The sequence below is a fragment of the Copadichromis virginalis genome, linkage group LG5 (assembly GCF_057382275.1).
Source record: "Copadichromis virginalis isolate Kocher_CV1m ecotype Utaka linkage group LG5, C_Virginalis_male_GT1.1, whole genome shotgun sequence".
In the NCBI taxonomy this organism is placed as follows: domain Eukaryota; kingdom Metazoa; phylum Chordata; class Actinopteri; order Cichliformes; family Cichlidae; genus Copadichromis; species Copadichromis virginalis.
The window spans coordinates 739,987-766,682 of NC_140622.1; positions in this window are offsets into that span (position 1 = coordinate 739,987).

Here is a 26,696-nt window from a genome sequence, read left to right on the forward strand (position 1 = left end):
CCCCATTCAAAATGCATGTAACAGTGAGAAACGCACTGTCTTGGCGAAAGAAAGCGTTTTTGTACAACTTCATATAAATAGCTGTAACTTTTGATAGAAGACTCGGATACACATGTTTATGGCTTTATCTTATAGAACTCAAGGTCTCCGTGCTGGGCAAACAGGTTTTGCAGCTGTTTGAGCTAAGATTTCCAAGTTATTCACATAATGAAAACCTATACTTTGTTTCGGTCGAGTTCCCCATTCAAATGCATGTAACAGTGAGAAACGCACTGTCTTGGCGAAAGAAAGCGTTTTTGTACAACTTCATATAAATAGCTGTAACTTTTGATAGAAGACTTAGACAAACATGTTTATGGCTTTATCTTATAGAACTCAAGGTTCCCGTGCTGGGAAAACAGGTTTTGCAGCTGTTTGAGCTAAGATTTCCAAGTTATTCACATAATGAAAACCTATACTTTGTTTCGGTGGAGTTCCCCATTCAAATGCATGTAACAGTGAGAAACGCACTGTCTTGGCGAAAGAAAGCTATTTTGTACAACTTCATATAAATAGCTGTAACTTTTGATAGAAGACTCAGACAAACATGTTTATGGCTTTATCTTATAGAACTCAAGGTCTCCGTGCTGGAAAAACAGGTTTTGCAGCTGTTTGAGCTAAGATTTCCAAGTTATTCACATAATGAAAACTTATACTTTGTTTCGGTCGAGTTCCCCATTCAAAATGCATGTAACAGTGAGAAACGCACTGTCTTGGCGAAAGAAAGCGTTTTTGTACAACTTCATAGAAATAGCTGTAACTTTTGATAGAAGACTCGGATACACATGTTTATGGCTTTATCTTATAGAACTCAAGGTCTCCGTGCTGGGCAAACAGGTTTTGCAGCTGTTTGAGCTAAGATTTCCAAGCTATTCACATAATGAAAACCTATACTTTGTTTCGGTCGAGTTCCCCATTCAAATGCATGTAACAGTGAGAAACGCACTGTCTTGGCGAAAGAAAGCGTTTTTGTACAACTTCATAGAAATAGCTGTAACTTTTGATAGAAGACTCGGATACACATGTTTATGGCTTTATCTTATAGAACTCAAGGTCTCCGTGCTGGGCAAACAGGTTTTGCAGCTGTTTGAGCTAAGATTTCCAAGTTATTCACATAATGAAAACTTATACTTTGTTTCGGTGGAGTTCCCCATTCAAATGCATGTAACAGTGAGAAACGCACTGTCTTGGCGAAAGAAAGCGTTTTTGTACAACTTCATATAAATAGCCGTAACTTTTGATAGAAGACTCAGACAAACATGTTTATGGCTTTATCTTATAGAACTCAAGGTCTCCGTGCTGGGCAAACAGGTTTTGCAGCTGTTTGAGCTAAGATTTCCAAGTTATTCACATAATGAAAACTTATACTTTGTTTCGGTGGAGTTCCCCATTCAAATGCATGTAACAGTGAGAAACGCACTGTCTTGGCGAAAGAAAGCGTTTTTGTACAACTTCATATAAATAGCTGTAACTTTTGATAGAAGACTTAGACAAACATGTTTATGGCTTTATCTTATAGAACTCAAGGTTCCCGTGCTGGGAAAACAGGTTTTGCAGCTGTTTGAGCTAAGATTTCCAAGTTATTCACATAATGAAAACCTATACTTTGTTTCGGTCGAGTTCCCCATTCAAATGCATGTAACAGTGAGAAACGCACTGTCTTGGCGAAAGAAAGCTATTTTGTACAACTTCATATAAATAGCTGTAACTTTTGATAGAAGACTCAGACAAACATGTTTATGGCTTTATCTTATAGAACTCAAGGTCTCCGTGCTGGGCAAACAGGTTTTGCAGCTGTTTGAGCTAAGATTTCCAAGCTATTCACATAATGAAAACCTATACTTTGTTTCGGTGGAGTTCCCCATTCAAATGCATGTAACAGTGAGAAACGCACTGTCTTGGCGAAAGAAAGCGTTTTTGTACAACTTCATATGAATAGCTGTAACTTTTGATAGAAGACTCGGATACACATGTTTATGGCTTTATCTTATAGAACTCAAGGTTCCCGTGCTGGGAAAACAGGTTTTGCAGCTGTTTGAGCTAAGATTTCCAAGTTATTCACATAATGAAAACCTATACTTTGTTTCGGTGGAGTTCCCCATTCAAATGCATGTAACAGTGAGAAACGCACTGTCTTGGCGAAAGAAAGCGTTTTTGTACAACTTCATATAAATAGCCGTAACTTTTGATAGAAGACTCAGACAAACATGTTTATGGCTTTATCTTATAGAACTCAAGGTCTCCGTGCTGGGCAAACAGGTTTTGCAGCTGTTTGAGCTAAGATTTCCAAGTTATTCACATAATGAAAACTTATACTTTGTTTCGGTGGAGTTCCCCATTCAAATGCATGTAACAGTGAGAAACGCACTGTCTTGGCGAAAGAAAGCGTTTTTGTACAACTTCATATAAATAGCTGTAACTTTTGATAGAAGACTTAGACAAACATGTTTATGGCTTTATCTTATAGAACTCAAGGTTCCCGTGCTGGGAAAACAGGTTTTGCAGCTGTTTGAGCTAAGATTTCCAAGTTATTCACATAATGAAAACCTATACTTTGTTTCGGTCGAGTTCCCCATTCAAATGCATGTAACAGTGAGAAACGCACTGTCTTGGCGAAAGAAAGCTATTTTGTACAACTTCATATAAATAGCTGTAACTTTTGATAGAAGACTCAGACAAACATGTTTATGGCTTTATCTTATAGAACTCAAGGTCTCCGTGCTGGGCAAACAGGTTTTGCAGCTGTTTGAGCTAAGATTTCCAAGCTATTCACATAATGAAAACCTATACTTTGTTTCGGTGGAGTTCCCCATTCAAATGCATGTAACAGTGAGAAACGCACTGTCTTGGCGAAAGAAAGCGTTTTTGTACAACTTCATATGAATAGCTGTAACTTTTGATAGAAGACTCGGATACACATGTTTATGGCTTTATCTTATAGAACTCAAGGTTCCCGTGCTGGGAAAACAGGTTTTGCAGCTGTTTGAGCTAAGATTTCCAAGTTATTCACATAATGAAAACCTATACTTTGTTTCGGTCGAGTTCCCCATTCAAATGCATGTAACAGTGAGAAACGCACTGTCTTGGCGAAAGAAAGCTATTTTGTACAACTTCATAGAAATAGCTGTAACTTTTGATAGAAGACTCAGACAAACATGTTTATGGCCTTATATTATAGAACTCAAGGTCTCCGTGCTGGGCAAACAGGTTTTGCAGCTGTTTGAGCTAAGATTTCCAAGTTATTCACATAATGAAAACCTATACTTTGTTTCGGTCGAGTTCCCCATTCAAATGCATGTAACAGTGAGAAACGCACTGTCTTGGCGAAAGAAAGCGTTTTTGTACAACTTCATATAAATAGCTGTAACTTTTGATAGAAGACTTAGACAAACATGTTTATGGCTTTATCTTATAGAACTCAAGGTTCCCGTGCTGGGCAAACAGGTTTTGCAGCTGTTTGAGCTAAGATTTCCAAGTTATTCACATAATGAAAACTTATACTTTGTTTCGGTCGAGTTCCCCATTCAAAATGCATGTAACAGTGAGAAACGCACTGTCTTGGCGAAAGAAAGCGTTTTTGTACAACTTCATAGAAATAGCTGTAACTTTTGATAGAAGACTCGGATACACATGTTTATGGCTTTATCTTATAGAACTCAAGGTCTCCGTGCTGGGCAAACAGGTTTTGCAGCTGTTTGAGCTAAGATTTCCAAGCTATTCACATAATGAAAACCTATACTTTGTTTCGGTCGAGTTCCCCATTCAAATGCATGTAACAGTGAGAAACGCACTGTCTTGGCGAAAGAAAGCGTTTTTGTACAACTTCATATAAATAGCTGTAACTTTTGATACAAGACTCAGACAAACATGTTTATGGCCTTATATTATAGAACTCAAGGTCTCCGTGCTGGGAAAACAGGTTTTGCAGCTGTTTGAGCTAAGATTTCCAAGTTATTCACATAATGAAAACTTATACTTTGTTTCGGTCGAGTTCCCCATTCAAATGCATGTAACAGTGAGAAACGCACTGTCTTGGCGAAAGAAAGCGTTTTTGTACAACTTCATATAAATAGCTGTAACTTTTGATAGAAGACTCGGATACACATGTTTATGGCTTTATCTTATAGAACTCAAGGTCTCCGTGCTGGGAAAACAGGTTTTGCAGCTGTTTGAGCTAAGATTTCCAAGTTATTCACATAATGAAAACCTATACTTTGTTTCGGTCGAGTTCCCCATTCAAATGCATGTAACAGTGAGAAACGCACTGTCTTGGCGAAAGAAAGCGTTTTTGTACAACTTCATATAAATAGCTGTAACTTTTGATAGAAGACTCAGACAAACATGTTTATGGCCTTATATTATAGAACTCAAGGTCTCCGTGCTGGGAAAACTGGTTTTGCAGCTGTTTGAGCTAAGATTTCCAAGTTATTCACATAATGAAAACTTATACTTTGTTTCGGTCGAGTTCCCCATTCAAATGCATGTAACAGTGAGAAACGCACTGTCTTGGCGAAAGAAAGCGTTTTTGTACAACTTCATATAAATAGCTGTAACTTTTGATAGAAGACTCGGATACACATGTTTATGGCTTTATCTTATAGAACTCAAGGTCTCCGTGCTGGGCAAACAGGTTTTGCAGCTGTTTGAGCTAAGATTTCCAAGTTATTCACATAATGAAAACCTATACTTTGTTTCGGTCGAGTTCCCCATTCAAATGCATGTAACAGTGAGAAACGCACTGTCTTGGCGAAAGAAAGCGTTTTTGTACAACTTCATATAAATAGCTGTAACTTTTGATAGAAGACTTAGACAAACATGTTTATGGCTTTATCTTATAGAACTCAAGGTTCCCGTGCTGGGAAAACAGGTTTTGCAGCTGTTTGAGCTAAGATTTCCAAGTTATTCACATAATGAAAACCTATACTTTGTTTCGGTGGAGTTCCCCATTCAAATGCATGTAACAGTGAGAAACGCACTGTCTTGGCGAAAGAAAGCGTTTTTGTACAACTTCATAGAAATAGCTGTAACTTTTGATAGAAGACTCGGATACACATGTTTATGGCTTTATCTTATAGAACTCAAGGTCTCCGTGCTGGGCAAACAGGTTTTGCAGCTGTTTGAGCTAAGATTTCCAAGCTATTCACATAATGAAAACCTATACTTTGTTTCGGTTGAGTTCCCCATTCAAATGCATGTAACAGTGAGAAACGCACTGTCTTGGCGAAAGAAAGCGTTTTTGTACAACTTCATATAAATAGCTGTAACTTTTGATAGAAGACTCAGACAAACATGTTTATGGCTTTATCTTATAGAACTCAAGGTCTCCGTGCTGGAAAAACAGGTTTTGCAGCTGTTTGAGCTAAGATTTCCAAGTTATTCACATAATGAAAACTTATACTTTGTTTCGGTGGAGTTCCCCATTCAAATGCATGTAACAGTGAGAAACGCACTGTCTTGGCGAAAGAAAGCGTTTTTGTACAACTTCATATAAATAGCCGTAACTTTTGATAGAAGACTCAGACAAACATGTTTATGGCTTTATCTTATAGAACTCAAGGTCTCCGTGCTGGGCAAACAGGTTTTGCAGCTGTTTGAGCTAAGATTTCCAAGTTATTCACATAATGAAAACCTATACTTTGTTTCGGTGGAGTTCCCCATTCAAATGCATGTAACAGTGAGAAACGCACTGTCTTGGCGAAAGAAAGCGTTTTTGTACAACTTCATATAAATAGCTGTAACTTTTGATAGAAGACTCGGATGCACATGTTTATGGCTTTATCTTATAGAACTCAAGGTTCCCGTGCTGGGAAAACAGGTTTTGCAGCTGTTTGAGCTAAGATTTCCAAGTTATTCACATAATGAAAACCTATACTTTGTTTCGGTCGAGTTCCCCATTCAAATGCATGTAACAGTGAGAAACGCACTGTCTTGGCGAAAGAAAGCGTTTTTGTACAACTTCATAGAAATAGCTGTAACTTTTGATAGAAGACTCGGATACACATGTTTATGGCTTTATCTTATAGAACTCAAGGTCTCCGTGCTGGGCAAACAGGTTTTGCAGCTGTTTGAGCTAAGATTTCCAAGCTATTCACATAATGAAAACCTATACTTTGTTTCGGTCGAGTTCCCCATTCAAATGCATGTAACAGTGAGAAACGCACTGTCTTGGCGAAAGAAAGCGTTTTTGTACAACTTCATATAAATAGCTGTAACTTTTGATAGAAGACTCAGACAAACATGTTTATGGCTTTATCTTATAGAACTCAAGGTCTCCGTGCTGGAAAAACAGGTTTTGCAGCTGTTTGAGCTAAGATTTCCAAGTTATTCACATAATGAAAACTTATACTTTGTTTCGGTGGAGTTCCCCATTCAAATGCATGTAACAGTGAGAAACGCACTGTCTTGGCGAAAGAAAGCGTTTTTGTACAACTTCATATAAATAGCCGTAACTTTTGATAGAAGACTCAGACAAACATGTTTATGGCTTTATCTTATAGAACTCAAGGTCTCCGTGCTGGGAAAACAGGTTTTGCAGCTGTTTGAGCTAAGATTTCCAAGTTATTCACATAATGAAAACCTATACTTTGTTTCGGTGGAGTTCCCCATTCAAATGCATGTAACAGTGAGAAACGCACTGTCTTGGCGAAAGAAAGCGTTTTTGTACAACTTCATATAAATAGCTGTAACTTTTGATAGAAGACTCGGATGCACATGTTTATGGCTTTATCTTATAGAACTCAAGGTCTCCGTGCTGGGCAAACAGGTTTTGCAGCTGTTTGAGCTAAGATTTCCAAGTTATTCACATAATGAAAACCTATACTTTGTTTCGGTCGAGTTCCCCATTCAAATGCATGTAACAGTGAGAAACGCACTGTCTTGGCGAAAGAAAGCGTTTTTGTACAACTTCATATAAATAGCTGTAACTTTTGATAGAAGACTCAGACAAACATGTTTATGGCTTTATCTTATAGAACTCAAGGTCTCCGTGCTGGAAAAACAGGTTTTGCAGCTGTTTGAGCTAAGATTTCCAAGTTATTCACATAATGAAAACTTATACTTTGTTTCGGTGGAGTTCCCCATTCAAATGCATGTAACAGTGAGAAACGCACTGTCTTGGCGAAAGAAAGCGTTTTTGTACAACTTCATATAAATAGCCGTAACTTTTGATAGAAGACTCAGACAAACATGTTTATGGCTTTATCTTATAGAACTCAAGGTCTCCGTGCTGGGCAAACAGGTTTTGCAGCTGTTTGAGCTAAGATTTCCAAGTTATTCACATAATGAAAACCTATACTTTGTTTCGGTCGAGTTCCCCATTCAAATGCATGTAACAGTGAGAAACGCACTGTCTTGGCGAAAGAAAGCGTTTTTGTACAACTTCATATAAATAGCTGTAACTTTTGATAGAAGACTCGGATGCACATGTTTATGGCTTTATCTTATAGAACTCAAGGTTCCCGTGCTGGGAAAACAGGTTTTGCAGCTGTTTGAGCAAAGATTTCCAAGTTATTCACATAATGAAAACCTATACTTTGTTTCGGTGGAGTTCCCCATTCAAATGCATGTAACAGTGAGAAACGCACTGTCTTGGCGAAAGAAAGCGTTTTTGTACAACTTCATATAAATAGCCGTAACTTTTGATAGAAGACTCAGACAAACATGTTTATGGCTTTATCTTATAGAACTCAAGGTCTCCGTGCTGGGCAAACAGGTTTTGCAGCTGTTTGAGCTAAGATTTCCAAGTTATTCACATAATGAAAACCTATACTTTGTTTCGGTCGAGTTCCCCATTCAAATGCATGTAACAGTGAGAAACGCACTGTCTTGGCGAAAGAAAGCGTTTTTGTACAACTTCATATAAATAGCTGTAACTTTTGATAGAAGACTTAGACAAACATGTTTATGGCTTTATCTTATAGAACTCAAGGTTCCCGTGCTGGGAAAACAGGTTTTGCAGCTGTTTGAGCTAAGATTTCCAAGTTATTCACATAATGAAAACCTATACTTTGTTTCGGTGGAGTTCCCCATTCAAATGCATGTAACAGTGAGAAACGCACTGTCTTGGCGAAAGAAAGCTATTTTGTACAACTTCATATAAATAGCTGTAACTTTTGATAGAAGACTCAGACAAACATGTTTATGGCTTTATCTTATAGAACTCAAGGTCTCCGTGCTGGGCAAACAGGTTTTGCAGCTGTTTGAGCTAAGATTTCCAAGCTATTCACATAATGAAAACCTATACTTTGTTTCGGTGGAGTTCCCCATTCAAATGCATGTAACAGTGAGAAACGCACTGTCTTGGCGAAAGAAAGCGTTTTTGTACAACTTCATATAAATAGCTGTAACTTTTGATAGAAGACTCAGACAAACATGTTTATGGCTTTATCTTATAGAACTCAAGGTCTCCGTGCTGGGCAAACAGGTTTTGCAGCTGTTTGAGCTAAGATTTCCAAGCTATTCACATAATGAAAACCTATACTTTGTTTCGGTCGAGTTCCCCATTCAAATGCATGTAACAGTGAGAAACGCACTGTCTTGGCGAAAGAAAGCGTTTTTGTACAACTTCATATGAATAGCTGTAACCTTTGATAGAAGACTCGGATACACATGTTTATGGCTTTATCTTATAGAACTCAAGGTCTCCGTGCTGGGCAAACAGGTTTTGCAGCTGTTTGAGCTAAGATTTCCAAGTTATTCACATAATGAAAACCTATACTTTGTTTCGGTCGAGTTCCCCATTCAAATGCATGTAACAGTGAGAAACGCACTGTCTTGGCGAAAGAAAGCGTTTTTGTACAACTTCATATAAATAGCTGTAACTTTTGATAGAAGACTCAGACAAACATGTTTATGGCCTTATATTATAGAACTCAAGGTCTCCGTGCTGGGCAAACAGGTTTTGCAGCTGTTTGAGCTAAGATTTCCAAGTTATTCACATAATGAAAACCTATACTTTGTTTCGGTCGAGTTCCCCATTCAAATGCATGTAACAGTGAGAAACGCACTGTCTTGGCGAAAGAAAGCGTTTTTGTACAACTTCATATAAATAGCCGTAACTTTTGATAGAAGACTCGGATACACATGTTTATGGCTTTATCTTATAGAACTCAAGGTTCCCGTGCTGGGCAAACAGGTTTTGCAGCTGTTTGAGCTAAGATTTCCAAGTTATTCACATAATGAAAACCTATACTTTGTTTCGGTGGAGTTCCCCATTCAAAATGCATGTAACAGTGAGAAACGCACTGTCTTGGCGAAAGAAAGCGTTTTTGTACAACTTCATATAAATAGCTGTAACTTTTGATAGAAGACTCGGATACACATGTTTATGGCTTTATCTTATAGAACTCAAGGTCTCCGTGCTGGGCAAACAGGTTTTGCAGCTGTTTGAGCTAAGATTTCCAAGCTATTCACATAATGAAAACCTATACTTTGTTTCGGTCGAGTTCCCCATTCAAATGCATGTAACAGTGAGAAACGCACTGTCTTGGCGAAAGAAAGCGTTTTTGTACAACTTCATATGAATAGCTGTAACCTTTGATAGAAGACTCGGATACACATGTTTATGGCTTTATCTTATAGAACTCAAGGTCTCCGTGCTGGGCAAACAGGTTTTGCAGCTGTTTGAGCTAAGATTTCCAAGTTATTCACATAATGAAAACCTATACTTTGTTTCGGTCGAGTTCCCCATTCAAATGCATGTAACAGTGAGAAACGCACTGTCTTGGCGAAAGAAAGCGTTTTTGTACAACTTCATATAAATAGCTGTAACTTTTGATAGAAGACTCAGACAAACATGTTTATGGCCTTATATTATAGAACTCAAGGTCTCCGTGCTGGGCAAACAGGTTTTGCAGCTGTTTGAGCTAAGATTTCCAAGTTATTCACATAATGAAAACCTATACTTTGTTTCGGTCGAGTTCCCCATTCAAATGCATGTAACAGTGAGAAACGCACTGTCTTGGCGAAAGAAAGCGTTTTTGTACAACTTCATATAAATAGCCGTAACTTTTGATAGAAGACTCGGATACACATGTTTATGGCTTTATCTTATAGAACTCAAGGTTCCCGTGCTGGGCAAACAGGTTTTGCAGCTGTTTGAGCTAAGATTTCCAAGTTATTCACATAATGAAAACCTATACTTTGTTTCGGTCGAGTTCCCCATTCAAATGCATGTAACAGTGAGAAACGCACTGTCTTGGCGAAAGAAAGCGTTTTTGTACAACTTCATATAAATAGCCGTAACTTTTGATAGAAGACTCAGACAAACATGTTTATGGCTTTATCTTATAGAACTCAAGGTCTCCGTGCTGGGCAAACAGGTTTTGCAGCTGTTTGAGCTAAGATTTCCAAGTTATTCACATAATGAAAACCTATACTTTGTTTCGGTGGAGTTCCCCATTCAAATGCATGTAACAGTGAGAAACGCACTGTCTTGGCGAAAGAAAGCGTTTTTGTACAACTTCATATAAATAGCTGTAACTTTTGATAGAAGACTCAGACAAACATGTTTATGGCCTTATATTATAGAACTCAAGGTCTCCGTGCTGGGAAAACAGGTTTTGCAGCTGTTTGAGCTAAGATTTCCAAGTTATTCACATAATGAAAACTTATACTTTGTTTCGGTCGAGTTCCCCGTTCAAAATGCATGTAACAGTGAGAAACGCACTGTCTTGGCGAAAGAAAGCGTTTTTGTACAACTTCATAGAAATAGCTGTAACTTTTGATAGAAGACTCGGATACACATGTTTATGGCTTTATCTTATAGAACTCAAGGTCTCCGTGCTGGGCAAACAGGTTTTGCAGCTGTTTGAGCTAAGATTTCCAAGCTATTCACATAATGAAAACCTATACTTTGTTTCGGTCGAGTTCCCCATTCAAATGCATGTAACAGTGAGAAACGCACTGTCTTGGCGAAAGAAAGCGTTTTTGTACAACTTCATATAAATAGCTGTAACTTTTGATAGAAGACTCGGATACACATGTTTATGGCTTTATCTTATAGAACTCAAGGTCTCCGTGCTGGGCAAACAGGTTTTGCAGCTGTTTGAGCTAAGATTTCCAAGTTATTCACATAATGAAAACCTATACTTTGTTTCGGTCGAGTTCCCCATTCAAATGCATGTAACAGTGAGAAACGCACTGTCTTGGCGAAAGAAAGCGTTTTTGTACAACTTCATATAAATAGCTGTAACTTTTGATAGAAGACTCAGACAAACATGTTTATGGCCGTATATTATAGAACTCAAGGTCTCCGTGCTGGGAAAACAGGTTTTGCAGCTGTTTGAGCTAAGATTTCCAAGTTATTCACATAATGAAAACTTATACTTTGTTTCGGTCGAGTTCCCCATTCAAATGCATGTAACAGTGAGAAACGCACTGTCTTGGCGAAAGAAAGCGTTTTTGTACAACTTCATATAAATAGCTGTAACTTTTGATAGAAGACTCGGATACACATGTTTATGGCTTTATCTTATAGAACTCAAGGTCTCCGTGCTGGGCAAACAGGTTTTGCAGCTGTTTGAGCTAAGATTTCCAAGTTATTCACATAATGAAAACCTATACTTTGTTTCGGTCGAGTTCCCCATTCAAATGCATGTAACAGTGAGAAACGCACTGTCTTGGCGAAAGAAAGCGTTTTTGTACAACTTCATATAAATAGCTGTAACTTTTGATAGAAGACTCAGACAAACATGTTTATGGCCTTATATTATAGAACTCAAGGTCTCCGTGCTGGGAAAACAGGTTTTGCAGCTGTTTGAGCTAAGATTTCCAAGCTATTCACATAATGAAAACCTATACTTTGTTTCGGTCGAGTTCCCCATTCAAATGCATGTAACAGTGAGAAACGCACTGTCTTGGCGAAAGAAAGCGTTTTTGTACAACTTCATATAAATAGCTGTAACTTTTGATAGAAGACTCAGACAAACATGTTTATGGCCTTATATTATAGAACTCAAGGTCTCCGTGCTGGGCAAACAGGTTTTGCAGCTGTTTGAGCTAAGATTTCCAAGTTATTCACATAATGAAAACCTATACTTTGTTTCGGTCGAGTTCCCCATTCAAATGCATGTAACAGTGAGAAACGCACTGTCTTGGCGAAAGAAAGCGTTTTTGTACAACTTCATATAAATAGCCGTAACTTTTGATAGAAGACTCAGACAAACATGTTTATGGCTTTATCTTATAGAACTCAAGGTCTCCGTGCTGGGCAAACAGGTTTTGCAGCTGTTTGAGCTAAGATTTCCAAGTTATTCACATAATGAAAACCTATACTTTGTTTCGGTGGAGTTCCCCATTCAAATGCATGTAACAGTGAGAAACGCACTGTCTTGGCGAAAGAAAGCGTTTTTGTACAACTTCATATAAATAGCTGTAACTTTTGATAGAAGACTCAGACAAACATGTTTATGGCCTTATATTATAGAACTCAAGGTCTCCGTGCTGGGAAAACAGGTTTTGCAGCTGTTTGAGCTAAGATTTCCAAGTTATTCACATAATGAAAACTTATACTTTGTTTCGGTCGAGTTCCCCGTTCAAAATGCATGTAACAGTGAGAAACGCACTGTCTTGGCGAAAGAAAGCGTTTTTGTACAACTTCATAGAAATAGCTGTAACTTTTGATAGAAGACTCGGATACACATGTTTATGGCTTTATCTTATAGAACTCAAGGTCTCCGTGCTGGGCAAACAGGTTTTGCAGCTGTTTGAGCTAAGATTTCCAAGCTATTCACATAATGAAAACCTATACTTTGTTTCGGTCGAGTTCCCCATTCAAATGCATGTAACAGTGAGAAACGCACTGTCTTGGCGAAAGAAAGCGTTTTTGTACAACTTCATATAAATAGCTGTAACTTTTGATAGAAGACTCGGATACACATGTTTATGGCTTTAGCTTATAGAACTCAAGGTCTCCGTGCTGGGCAAACAGGTTTTGCAGCTGTTTGAGCTAAGATTTCCAAGTTATTCACATAATGAAAACCTATACTTTGTTTCGGTCGAGTTCCCCATTCAAATGCATGTAACAGTGAGAAACGCACTGTCTTGGCGAAAGAAAGCGTTTTTGTACAACTTCATATAAATAGCTGTAACTTTTGATAGAAGACTCAGACAAACATGTTTATGGCCGTATATTATAGAACTCAAGGTCTCCGTGCTGGGAAAACAGGTTTTGCAGCTGTTTGAGCTAAGATTTCCAAGTTATTCACATAATGAAAACTTATACTTTGTTTCGGTGGAGTTCCCCATTCAAATGCATGTAACAGTGAGAAACGCACTGTCTTGGCGAAAGAAAGCGTTTTTGTACAACTTCATATAAATAGCTGTAACTTTTGATAGAAGACTCGGATACACATGTTTATGGCTTTATCTTATAGAACTCAAGGTCTCCGTGCTGGGCAAACAGGTTTTGCAGCTGTTTGAGCTAAGATTTCCAAGTTATTCACATAATGAAAACCTATACTTTGTTTCGGTCGAGTTCCCCATTCAAATGCATGTAACAGTGAGAAACGCACTGTCTTGGCGAAAGAAAGCGTTTTTGTACAACTTCATATAAATAGCTGTAACTTTTGATAGAAGACTCAGACAAACATGTTTATGGCCGTATATTATAGAACTCAAGGTCTCCGTGCTGGGAAAACAGGTTTTGCAGCTGTTTGAGCTAAGATTTCCAAGTTATTCACATAATGAAAACTTATACTTTGTTTCGGTGGAGTTCCCCATTCAAATGCATGTAACAGTGAGAAACGCACTGTCTTGGCGAAAGAAAGCGTTTTTGTACAACTTCATATAAATAGCTGTAACTTTTGATAGAAGACTCGGATACACATGTTTATGGCTTTATCTTATAGAACTCAAGGTCTCCGTGCTGGGCAAACAGGTTTTGCAGCTGTTTGAGCTAAGATTTCCAAGTTATTCACATAATGAAAACCTATACTTTGTTTCGGTCGAGTTCCCCATTCAAATGCATGTAACAGTGAGAAACGCACTGTCTTGGCGAAAGAAAGCGTTTTTGTACAACTTCATATAAATAGCTGTAACTTTTGATAGAAGACTCAGACAAACATGTTTATGGCTTTATCTTATAGAACTCAAGGTCTCCGTGCTGGGCAAACAGGTTTTGCAGCTGTTTGAGCTAAGATTTCCAAGCTATTCACATAATGAAAACCTATACTTTGTTTCGGTCGAGTTCCCCATTCAAATGCATGTAACAGTGAGAAACGCACTGTCTTGGCGAAAGAAAGCGTTTTTGTACAACTTCATATAAATAGCTGTAACTTTTGATAGAAGACTCGGATACACATGTTTATGGCTTTATCTTATAGAACTCAAGGTCTCCGTGCTGGGCAAATAGGTTTTGCAGCTGTTTGAGCTAAGATTTCCAAGTTATTCACATAATGAAAACCTATACTTTGTTTCGGTCGAGTTCCCCATTCAAATGCATGTAACAGTGAGAAACGCACTGTCTTGGCGAAAGAAAGCGTTTTTGTACAACTTCATATAAATAGCTGTAACTTTTGATAGAAGACTCAGACAAACATGTTTATGGCCTTATATTATAGAACTCAAGGTCTCCGTGCTGGGAAAACAGGTTTTGCAGCTGTTTGAGCTAAGATTTCCAAGTTATTCACATAATGAAAACTTATACTTTGTTTCGGTGGAGTTCCCCATTCAAAATGCATGTAACAGTGAGAAACGCACTGTCTTGGCGAAAGAAAGCGTTTTTGTACAACTTCATAGAAATAGCTGTAACTTTTGATAGAAGACTCGGATACACATGTTTATGGCTTTATCTTATAGAACTCAAGGTCTCCGTGCTGGGCAAACAGGTTTTGCAGCTGTTTGAGCTAAGATTTCCAAGCTATTCACATAATGAAAACCTATACTTTGTTTCGGTCGAGTTCCCCATTCAAATGCATGTAACAGTGAGAAACGCACTGTCTTGGCGAAAGAAAGCGTTTTTGTACAACTTCATATAAATAGCTGTAACTTTTGATAGAAGACTCGGATACACATGTTTATGGCTTTATCTTATAGAACTCAAGGTCTCCGTGCTGGGCAAACAGGTTTTGCAGCTGTTTGAGCTAAGATTTCCAAGTTATTCACATAATGAAAACCTATACTTTGTTTCGGTCGAGTTCCCCATTCAAATGCATGTAACAGTGAGAAACGCACTGTCTTGGCGAAAGAAAGCGTTTTTGTACAACTTCATATAAATAGCTGTAACTTTTGATAGAAGACTCTGACAAACATGTTTATGGCCTTATATTATAGAACTCAAGGTCTCCGTGCTGGGAAAACAGGTTTTGCAGCTGTTTGAGCTAAGATTTCCAAGTTATTCACATAATGAAAACCTATACTTTGTTTCGGTCGAGTTCCCCATTCAAATGCATGTAACAGTGAGAAACGCACTGTCTTGGCGAAAGAAAGCGTTTTTGTACAACTTCATATAAATAGCCGTAACTTTTGATAGAAGACTCGGATACACATGTTTATGGCTTTATCTTATAGAACTCAAGGTTCCCGTGCTGGGCAAACAGGTTTTGCAGCTGTTTGAGCTAAGATTTCCAAGTTATTCACATAATGAAAACCTATACTTTGTTTCGGTGGAGTTCCCCATTCAAATGCATGTAACAGTGAGAAACGCACTGTCTTGGCGAAAGAAAGCGTTTTTGTACAACTTCATATAAATAGCCGTAACTTTTGATAGAAGACTCAGACAAACATGTTTATGGCTTTATCTTATAGAACTCAAGGTCTCCGTGCTGGGCAAACAGGTTTTGCAGCTGTTTGAGCTAAGATTTCCAAGTTATTCACATAATGAAAACCTATACTTTGTTTCGGTCGAGTTCCCCATTCAAATGCATGTAACAGTGAGAAACGCACTGTCTTGGCGAAAGAAAGCGTTTTTGTACAACTTCATATAAATAGCTGTAACTTTTGATAGAAGACTCTGACAAACATGTTTATGGCCTTATATTATAGAACTCAAGGTCTCCGTGCTGGGAAAACAGGTTTTGCAGCTGTTTGAGCTAAGATTTCCAAGTTATTCACATAATGAAAACCTATACTTTGTTTCGGTCGAGTTCCCCATTCAAATGCATGTAACAGTGAGAAACGCACTGTCTTGGCGAAAGAAAGCGTTTTTGTACAACTTCATATAAATAGCCGTAACTTTTGATAGAAGACTCGGATACACATGTTTATGGCTTTATCTTATAGAACTCAAGGTTCCCGTGCTGGGCAAACAGGTTTTGCAGCTGTTTGAGCTAAGATTTCCAAGTTATTCACATAATGAAAACCTATACTTTGTTTCGGTGGAGTTCCCCATTCAAATGCATGTAACAGTGAGAAACGCACTGTCTTGGCGAAAGAAAGCGTTTTTGTACAACTTCATATAAATAGCCGTAACTTTTGATAGAAGACTCAGACAAACATGTTTATGGCTTTATCTTATAGAACTCAAGGTCTCCGTGCTGGGCAAACAGGTTTTGCAGCTGTTTGAGCTAAGATTTCCAAGTTATTCACATAATGAAAACCTATACTTTGTTTCGGTCGAGTTCCCCATTCAAATGCATGTAACAGTGAGAAACGCACTGTCTTGGCGAAAGAAAGCGTTTTTGTACAACTTCATATAAATAGCTGTAACTTTTGATAGAAGACTCTGACAAACATGTTTATGGCCTTATATTATAGAACTCAAGGTCTCCGTGCTGGGAAAACAGGTTTTGCAGCTGTTTGAGCTAAGATTTCCAAGTTATTCACATAATGAAAACCTATACTTTGTTTCGGTCGAGTTCCCCATTCAAATGCATGTAACAGTGAGAAACGCACTGTCTTGGCGAAAGAAAGCGTTTTTGTACAACTTCATATAAATAGCCGTAACTTTTGATAGAAGACTCGGATACACATGTTTATGGCTTTATCTTATAGAACTCAAGGTTCCCGTGCTGGGCAAACAGGTTTTGCAGCTGTTTGAGCTAAGATTTCCAAGTTATTCACATAATGAAAACCTATACTTTGTTTCGGTGGAGTTCCCCATTCAAATGCATGTAACAGTGAGAAACGCACTGTCTTGGCGAAAGAAAGCGTTTTTGTACAACTTCATATAAATAGCCGTAACTTTTGATAGAAGACTCAGACAAACATGTTTATGGCTTTATCTTATAGAACTCAAGGTCTCCGTGCTGGGCAAACAGGTTTTGCAGCTGTTTGAGCTAAGATTTCCAAGTTATTCACATAATGAAAACTTATACTTTGTTTCGGTCGAGTTCCCCATTCAAAATGCATGTAACAGTGAGAAACGCACTGTCTTGGCGAAAGAAAGCGTTTTTGTACAACTTCATAGAAATAGCTGTAACTTTTGATAGAAGACTCGGATACACATGTTTATGGCTTTATCTTATAGAACTCAAGGTCTCCGTGCTGGGCAAACAGGTTTTGCAGCTGTTTGAGCTAAGATTTCCAAGCTATTCACATAATGAAAACCTATACTTTGTTTCGGTCGAGTTCCCCATTCAAATGCATGTAACAGTGAGAAACGCACTGTCTTGGCGAAAGAAAGCGTTTTTGTACAACTTCATATAAATAGCTGTAACTTTTGATAGAAGACTCGGATACACATGTTTATGGCTTTATCTTATAGAACTCAAGGTCTCCGTGCTGGGCAAACAGGTTTTGCAGCTGTTTGAGCTAAGATTTCCAAGTTATTCACATAATGAAAACCTATACTTTGTTTCGGTCGAGTTCCCCATTCAAATGCATGTAACAGTGAGAAACGCACTGTCTTGGCGAAAGAAAGCGTTTTTGTACAACTTCATATAAATAGCTGTAACTTTTGATAGAAGACTCAGACAAACATGTTTATGGCCTTATATTATAGAACTCAAGGTCTCCGTGCTGGGAAAACAGGTTTTGCAGCTGTTTGAGCTAAGATTTCCAAGTTATTCACATAATGAAAACCTATACTTTGTTTCGGTCGAGTTCCCCATTCAAATGCATGTAACAGTGAGAAACGCACTGTCTTGGCGAAAGAAAGCGTTTTTGTACAACTTCATATAAATAGCTGTAACTTTTGATAGAAGACTCAGACAAACATGTTTATGGCCTTATATTATAGAACTCAAGGTCTCCGTGCTGGGAAAACAGGTTTTGCAGCTGTTTGAGCTAAGATTTCCAAGTTATTCACATAATGAAAACTTATACTTTGTTTCGGTCGAGTTCCCCATTCAAATGCATGTAACAGTGAGAAACGCACTGTCTTGGCGAAAGAAAGCGTTTTTGTACAACTTCATATAAATAGCTGTAACTTTTGATAGAAGACTCGGATACACATGTTTATGGCTTTATCTTATAGAACTCAAGGTCTCCGTGCTGGGCAAACAGGTTTTGCAGCTGTTTGAGCTAAGATTTCCAAGCTATTCACATAATGAAAACCTATACTTTGTTTCGGTCGAGTTCCCCATTCAAATGCATGTAACAGTGAGAAACGCACTGTCTTGGCGAAAGAAAGCGTTTTTGTACAACTTCATATAAATAGCTGTAACTTTTGATAGAAGACTCAGACAAACATGTTTATGGCTTTATCTTATAGAACTCAAGGTCTCCGTGCTGGGAAAACAGGTTTTGCAGCTGTTTGAGCTAAGATTTCCAAGTTATTCACATAATGAAAACCTATACTTTGTTTCGGTGGAGTTCCCCATTCAAATGCATGTAACAGTGAGAAACGCACTGTCTTGGCGAAAGAAAGCTATTTTGTACAACTTCATATAAATAGCTGTAACTTTTGATAGAAGACTCAGACAAACATGTTTATGGCTTTATCTTATAGAACTCAAGGTCTCCGTGCTGGGCAAACAGGTTTTGCAGCTGTTTGAGCTAAGATTTCCAAGCTATTCACATAATGAAAACCTATACTTTGTTTCGGTGGAGTTCCCCATTCAAATGCATGTAACAGTGAGAAACGCACTGTCTTGGCGAAAGAAAGCGTTTTTGTACAACTTCATATAAATAGCTGTAACTTTTGATAGAAGACTCAGACAAACATGTTTATGGCTTTATCTTATAGAACTCAAGGTCTCCGTGCTGGGCAAACAGGTTTTGCAGCTGTTTGAGCTAAGATTTCCAAGTTATTCACATAATGAAAACCTATACTTTGTTTCGGTCGAGTTCCCCATTCAAATGCATGTAACAGTGAGAAACGCACTGTCTTGGCGAAAGAAAGCGTTTTTGTACAACTTCATATAAATAGCTGTAACTTTTGATAGAAGACTCAGACAAACATGTTTATGGCTTTATCTTATAGAACTCAAGGTCTCCGTGCTGGGAAAACAGGTTTTGCAGCTGTTTGAGCTAAGATTTCCAAGTTATTCACATAATGAAAACCTATACTTTGTTTCGGTGGAGTTCCCCATTCAAATGCATGTAACAGTGAGAAACGCACTGTCTTGGCGAAAGAAAGCGTTTTTGTACAACTTCATATAAATAGCCGTAACTTTTGATAGAAGACTCGGATACACATGTTTATGGCTTTATCTTATAGAACTCAAGGTCTCCGTGCTGGGCAAACAGGTTTTGCAGCTGTTTGAGCTAAGATTTCCAAGTTATTCACATAATGAAAACCTATACTTTGTTTCGGTGGAGTTCCCCATTCAAATGCATGTAACAGTGAGAAACGCACTGTCTTGGCGAAAGAAAGCGTTTTTGTACAACTTCATATAAATAGCTGTAACTTTTGATAGAAGACTCAGACAAACATGTTTATGGCTTTATCTTATAGAACTCAAGGTCTCCGTGCTGGAAAAACAGATTTTGCAGCTGTTTGAGCTAAGATTTCCAAGTTATTCACATAGTGAAAACTTATACTTTGTTTCGGTGGAGTTCCCCATTCAAATGCATGTAACAGTGAGAAACGCACTGTCTTGGCGAAAGAAAGCGTTTTTGTACAACTTCATATGAATAGCTGTAACTTTTGATAGAAGACTCGGATACACATGTTTATGGCTTTATCTTATAGAACTCAAGGTTCCCGTGCTGGGAAAACAGGTTTTGCAGCTGTTTGAGCTAAGATTTCCAAGTTATTCACATAATGAAAACCTATACTTTGTTTCGGTCGAGTTCCCCATTCAAAATGCATGTAACAGTGAGAAACGCACTGTCTTGGCGAAAGAAAGCGTTTTTGTACAACTTCATATAAATAGCTGTAACTTTTGATAGAAGACTCAGACAAACATGTTTATGGCTTTATCTTATAGAACTCAAGGTCTCCGTGCTGGAAAAACAGGTTTTGCAGCTGTTTGAGCTAAGATTTCCAAGTTATTCACATAATGAAAACTTATACTTTGTTTCGGTGGAGTTCCCCATTCAAATGCATGTAACAGTGAGAAACGCACTGTCTTGGCGAAAGAAAGCGTTTTTGTACAACTTCATATAAATAGCCGTAACTTTTGATAGAAGACTCAGACAAACATGTTTATGGCTTTATCTTATAGAACTCAAGGTCTCCGTGCTGGGCAAACAGGTTTTGCAGCTGTTTGAGCTAAGATTTCCAAGTTATTCACATAATGAAAACCTATACTTTGTTTCGGTGGAGTTCCCCATTCAAATGCATGTAACAGTGAGAAACGCACTGTCTTGGCGAAAGAAAGCGTTTTTGTACAACTTCATATAAATAGCTGTAACTTTTGATAGAAGACTTAGACAAACATGTTTATGGCTTTATCTTATAGAACTCAAGGTTCCCGTGCTGGGAAAACAGGTTTTGCAGCTGTTTGAGCTAAGATTTCCAAGTTATTCACATAATGAAAACCTATACTTTGTTTCGGTCGAGTTCCCCATTCAAATGCATGTAACAGTGAGAAACGCACTGTCTTGGCGAAAGAAAGCTATTTTGTACAACTTCATATAAATAGCTGTAACTTTTGATAGAAGACTCAGACAAACATGTTTATGGCTTTATCTTATAGAACTCAAGGTCTCCGTGCTGGGCAAACAGGTTTTGCAGCTGTTTGAGCTAAGATTTCCAAGCTATTCACATAATGAAAACCTATATTTTGTTTCGGTGGAGTTCCCCATTCAAATGCATGTAACAGTGAGAAACGCACTGTCTTGGCGAAAGAAAGCGTTTTTGTACAACTTCATAGAAATAGCTGTAACTTTTGATAGAAGACTCAGACAAACATGTTTATGGCTTTATCTTATAGAACTCAAGGTCTCCGTGCTGGGCAAACAGGTTTTGCAGCTGTTTGAGCTAAGATTTCCAAGTTATTCACATAATGAAAACCTATACTTTGTTTCAGTGGAGTTCCCCATTCAAATGCATGTAACAGTGAGAAACGCACTGTCTTGGCGAAAGAAAGCGTTTTTGTACAACTTCATATAAATAGCTGTAACTTTTGATAGAAGACTCAGACAAACATGTTTATGGCTTTATCTTATAGAACTCAAGGTCTCCGTGCTGGGAAAACAGGTTTTGCAGCTGTTTGAGCTAAGATTTCCAAGTTATTCACATAATGAAAACCTATACTTTGTTTCGGTCGAGTTCCCCATTCAAAATGCATGTAACAGTGAGAAACGCACTGTCTTGGCGAAAGAAAGCGTTTTTGTACAACTTCATATAAATAGCTGTAACTTTTGATAGAAGACTCGGATACACATGTTTATGGCTTTATCTTATAGAACTCAAGGTCTCCGTGCTGGGCAAACAGGTTTTGCAGCTGTTTGAGCTAAGATTTCCAAGCTATTCACATAATGAAAACCTATACTTTGTTTCGGTCGAGTTCCCCATTCAAATGCATGTAACAGTGAGAAACGCACTGTCTTGGCGAAAGAAAGCGTTTTTGTACAACTTCATATAAATAGCTGTAACTTTTGATAGAAGACTCAGACAAACATGTTTATGGCCGTATATTATAGAACTCAAGGTCTCCGTGCTGGGAAAACAGGTTTTGCAGCTGTTTGAGCTAAGATTTCCAAGTTATTCACATAATGAAAACTTATACTTTGTTTCGGTCGAGTTCCCCATTCAAATGCATGTAACAGTGAGAAACGCACTGTCTTGGCGAAAGAAAGCGTTTTTGTACAACTTCATATAAATAGCTGTAACTTTTGATAGAAGACTCGGATACACATGTTTATGGCTTTATCTTATAGAACTCAAGGTCTCCGTGCTGGGCAAACAGGTTTTGCAGCTGTTTGAGCTAAGATTTCCAAGTTATTCACATAATGAAAACCTATACTTTGTTTCGGTCGAGTTCCCCATTCAAATGCATGTAACAGTGAGAAACGCACTGTCTTGGCGAAAGAAAGCGTTTTTGTACAACTTCATATAAATAGCTGTAACTTTTGATAGAAGACTCAGACAAACATGTTTATGGCCTTATATTATAGAACTCAAGGTCTCCGTGCTGGGAAAACAGGTTTTGCAGCTGTTTGAGCTAAGATTTCCAAGTTATTCACATAATGAAAACTTATACTTTGTTTCGGTGGAGTTCCCCATTCAAAATGCATGTAACAGTGAGAAACGCACTGTCTTGGCGAAAGAAAGCGTTTTTGTACAACTTCATAGAAATAGCTGTAACTTTTGATAGAAGACTCGGATACACATGTTTATGGCTTTATCTTATAGAACTCAAGGTCTCCGTGCTGGGCAAACAGGTTTTGCAGCTGTTTGAGCTAAGATTTCCAAGCTATTCACATAATGAAAACCTATACTTTGTTTCGGTCGAGTTCCCCATTCAAATGCATGTAACAGTGAGAAACGCACTGTCTTGGCGAAAGAAAGCGTTTTTGTACAACTTCATATAAATAGCTGTAACTTTTGATAGAAGACTCGGATACACATGTTTATGGCTTTATCTTATAGAACTCAAGGTCTCCGTGCTGGGCAAACAGGTTTTGCAGCTGTTTGAGCTAAGATTTCCAAGTTATTCACATAATGAAAACCTATACTTTGTTTCGGTCGAGTTCCCCATTCAAATGCATGTAACAGTGAGAAACGCACTGTCTTGGCGAAAGAAAGCGTTTTTGTACAACTTCATATAAATAGCTGTAACTTTTGATAGAAGACTCAGACAAACATGTTTATGGCCTTATATTATAGAACTCAAGGTCTCCGTGCTGGGAAAACAGGTTTTGCAGCTGTTTGAGCTAAGATTTCCAAGTTATTCACATAATGAAAACTTATACTTTGTTTCGGTCGAGTTCCCCATTCAAATGCATGTAACAGTGAGAAACGCACTGTCTTGGCGAAAGAAAGCGTTTTTGTACAACTTCATATAAATAGCTGTAACTTTTGATAGAAGACTCGGATACACATGTTTATGGCTTTATCTTATAGAACTCAAGGTCTCCGTGCTGGGCAAACAGGTTTTGCAGCTGTTTGAGCTAAGATTTCCAAGTTATTCACATAATGAAAACCTATACTTTGTTTCGGTCGAGTTCCCCATTCAAATGCATGTAACAGTGAGAAACGCACTGTCTTGGCGAAAGAAAGCGTTTTTGTACAACTTCATATAAATAGCTGTAACTTTTGATAGAAGACTCTGACAAACATGTTTATGGCCTTATATTATAGAACTCAAGGTCTCCGTGCTGGGAAAACAGGTTTTGCAGCTGTTTGAGCTAAGATTTCCAAGTTATTCACATAATGAAAACCTATACTTTGTTTCGGTCGAGTTCCCCATTCAAATGCATGTAACAGTGAGAAACGCACTGTCTTGGCGAAAGAAAGCGTTTTTGTACAACTTCATATAAATAGCCGTAACTTTTGATAGAAGACTCAGACAAACATGTTTATGGCTTTATCTTATAGAACTCAAGGTCTCCGTGCTGGGCAAACAGGTTTTGCAGCTGTTTGAGCTAAGATTTCCAAGTTATTCACATAATGAAAACTTATACTTTGTTTCGGTCGAGTTCCCCATTCAAAATGCATGTAACAGTGAGAAACGCACTGTCTTGGCGAAAGAAAGCGTTTTTGTACAACTTCATAGAAATAGCTGTAACTTTTGATAGAAGACTCGGATACACATGTTTATGGCTTTATCTTATAGAACTCAAGGTCTCCGTGCTGGGCAAACAGGTTTTGCAGCTGTTTGAGCTAAGATTTCCAAGCTATTCACATAATGAAAACCTATACTTTGTTTCGGTCGAGTTCCCCATTCAAATGCATGTAACAGTGAGAAACGCACTGTCTTGGCGAAAGAAAGCGTTTTTGTACAACTTCATATAAATAGCTGTAACTTTTGATAGAAGACTCGGATACACATGTTTATGGCTTTATCTTATAGAACTCAAGGTCTCCGTGCTGGGCAAACAGGTTTTGCAGCTGTTTGAGCTAAGATTTCCAAGTTATTCACATAATGAAAACCTATACTTTGTTTCGGTCGAGTTCCCCATTCAAATGCATGTAACAGTGAGAAACGCACTGTCTTGGCGAAAGAAAGCGTTTTTGTACAACTTCATATAAATAGCTGTAACTTTTGATAGAAGACTCAGACAAACATGTTTATGGCCTTATATTATAGAACTCAAGGTCTCCGTGCTGGGAAAACAGGTTTTGCAGCTGTTTGAGCTAAGATTTCCAAGTTATTCACATAATGAAAACTTATACTTTGTTTCGGTCGAGTTCCCCATTCAAATGCATGTAACAGTGAGAAACGCACTGTCTTGGCGAAAGAAAGCGTTTTTGTACAACTTCATATAAATAGCTGTAACTTTTGATAGAAGACTCGGATACACATGTTTATGGCTTTATCTTATAGAACTCAAGGTCTCCGTGCTGGGCAAACAGGTTTTGCAGCTGTTTGAGCTAAGATTTCCAAGTTATTCACATAATGAAAACCTATACTTTGTTTCGGTCGAGTTCCCCATTCAAATGCATGTAACAGTGAGAAACGCACTGTCTTGGCGAAAGAAAGCGTTTTTGTACAACTTCATATAAATAGCTGTAACTTTTGATAGAAGACTCAGACAAACATGTTTATGGCCTTATATTATAGAACTCAAGGTCTCCGTGCTGGGAAAACAGGTTTTGCAGCTGTTTGAGCTAAGATTTCCAAGTTATTCACATAATGAAAACTTATACTTTGTTTCGGTCGAGTTCCCCATTCAAATGCATGTAACAGTGAGAAACGCACTGTCTTGGCGAAAGAAAGCGTTTTTGTACAACTTCATATAAATAGCTGTAACTTTTGATAGAAGACTCGGATACACATGTTTATGGCTTTATCTTATAGAACTCAAGGTCTCCGTGCTGGGCAAACAGGTTTTGCAGCTGTTTGAGCTAAGATTTCCAAGTTATTCACATAATGAAAACCTATACTTTGTTTCGGTCGAGTTCCCCATTCAAATGCATGTAACAGTGAGAAACGCACTGTCTTGGCGAAAGAAAGCGTTTTTGTACAACTTCATATAAATAGCTGTAACTTTTGATAGAAGACTCAGACAAACATGTTTATGGCCTTATATTATAGAACTCAAGGTCTCCGTGCTGGGAAAACAGGTTTTGCAGCTGTTTGAGCTAAGATTTCCAAGTTATTCACATAATGAAAACTTATACTTTGTTTCGGTCGAGTTCCCCATTCAAATGCATGTAACAGTGAGAAACGCACTGTCTTGGCGAAAGAAAGCGTTTTTGTACAACTTCATATAAATAGCTGTAACTTTTGATAGAAGACTCGGATACACATGTTTATGGCTTTATCTTATAGAACTCAAGGTCTCCGTGCTGGGCAAACAGGTTTTGCAGCTGTTTGAGCTAAGATTTCCAAGTTATTCACATAATGAAAACCTATACTTTGTTTCGGTCGAGTTCCCCATTCAAATGCATGTAACAGTGAGAAACGCACTGTCTTGGCGAAAGAAAGCTATTTTGTACAACTTCATATAAATAGCTGTAACTTTTGATAGAAGACTCAGACAAACATGTTTATGGCTTTATCTTATAGAACTCAAGGTCTCCGTGCTGGGCAAACAGGTTTTGCAGCTGTTTGAGCTAAGATTTCCAAGTTATTCACATAATGAAAACTTATACTTTGTTTCGGTTGAGTTCCCCATTCAAATGCATGTAACAGTGAGAAACGCACTGTCTTGGCGAAAGAAAGCGTTTTTGTACAACTTCATATAAATAGCTGTAACTTTTGATAGAAGACTCGGATACACATGTTTATGGCTTTATCTTATAGAACTCAAGGTCTCCGTGCTGGGCAAACAGGTTTTGCAGCTGTTTGAGCTAAGATTTCCAAGTTATTCACATAATGAAAACCTATACTTTGTTTCGGTGGAGTTCCCCATTCAAATGCATGTAACAGTGAGAAACGCACTGTCTTGGCGAAAGAAAGCGTTTTTGTACAACTTCATATAAATAGCTGTAACTTTTGATAGAAGACTCAGACAAACATGTTTATGGCCTTATATTATAGAACTCAAGGTCTCCGTGCTGGGCAAACAGGTTTTGCAGCTGTTTGAGCTAAGATTTCCAAGTTATTCACATAATGAAAACCTATACTTTGTTTCGGTCGAGTTCCCCATTCAAATGCATGTAACAGTGAGAAACGCACTGTCTTGGCGAAAGAAAGCGTTTTTGTACAACTTCATATAAATAGCTGTAACTTTTGATAGAAGACTCAGACAAACATGTTTATGGCCTTATATTATAGAACTCA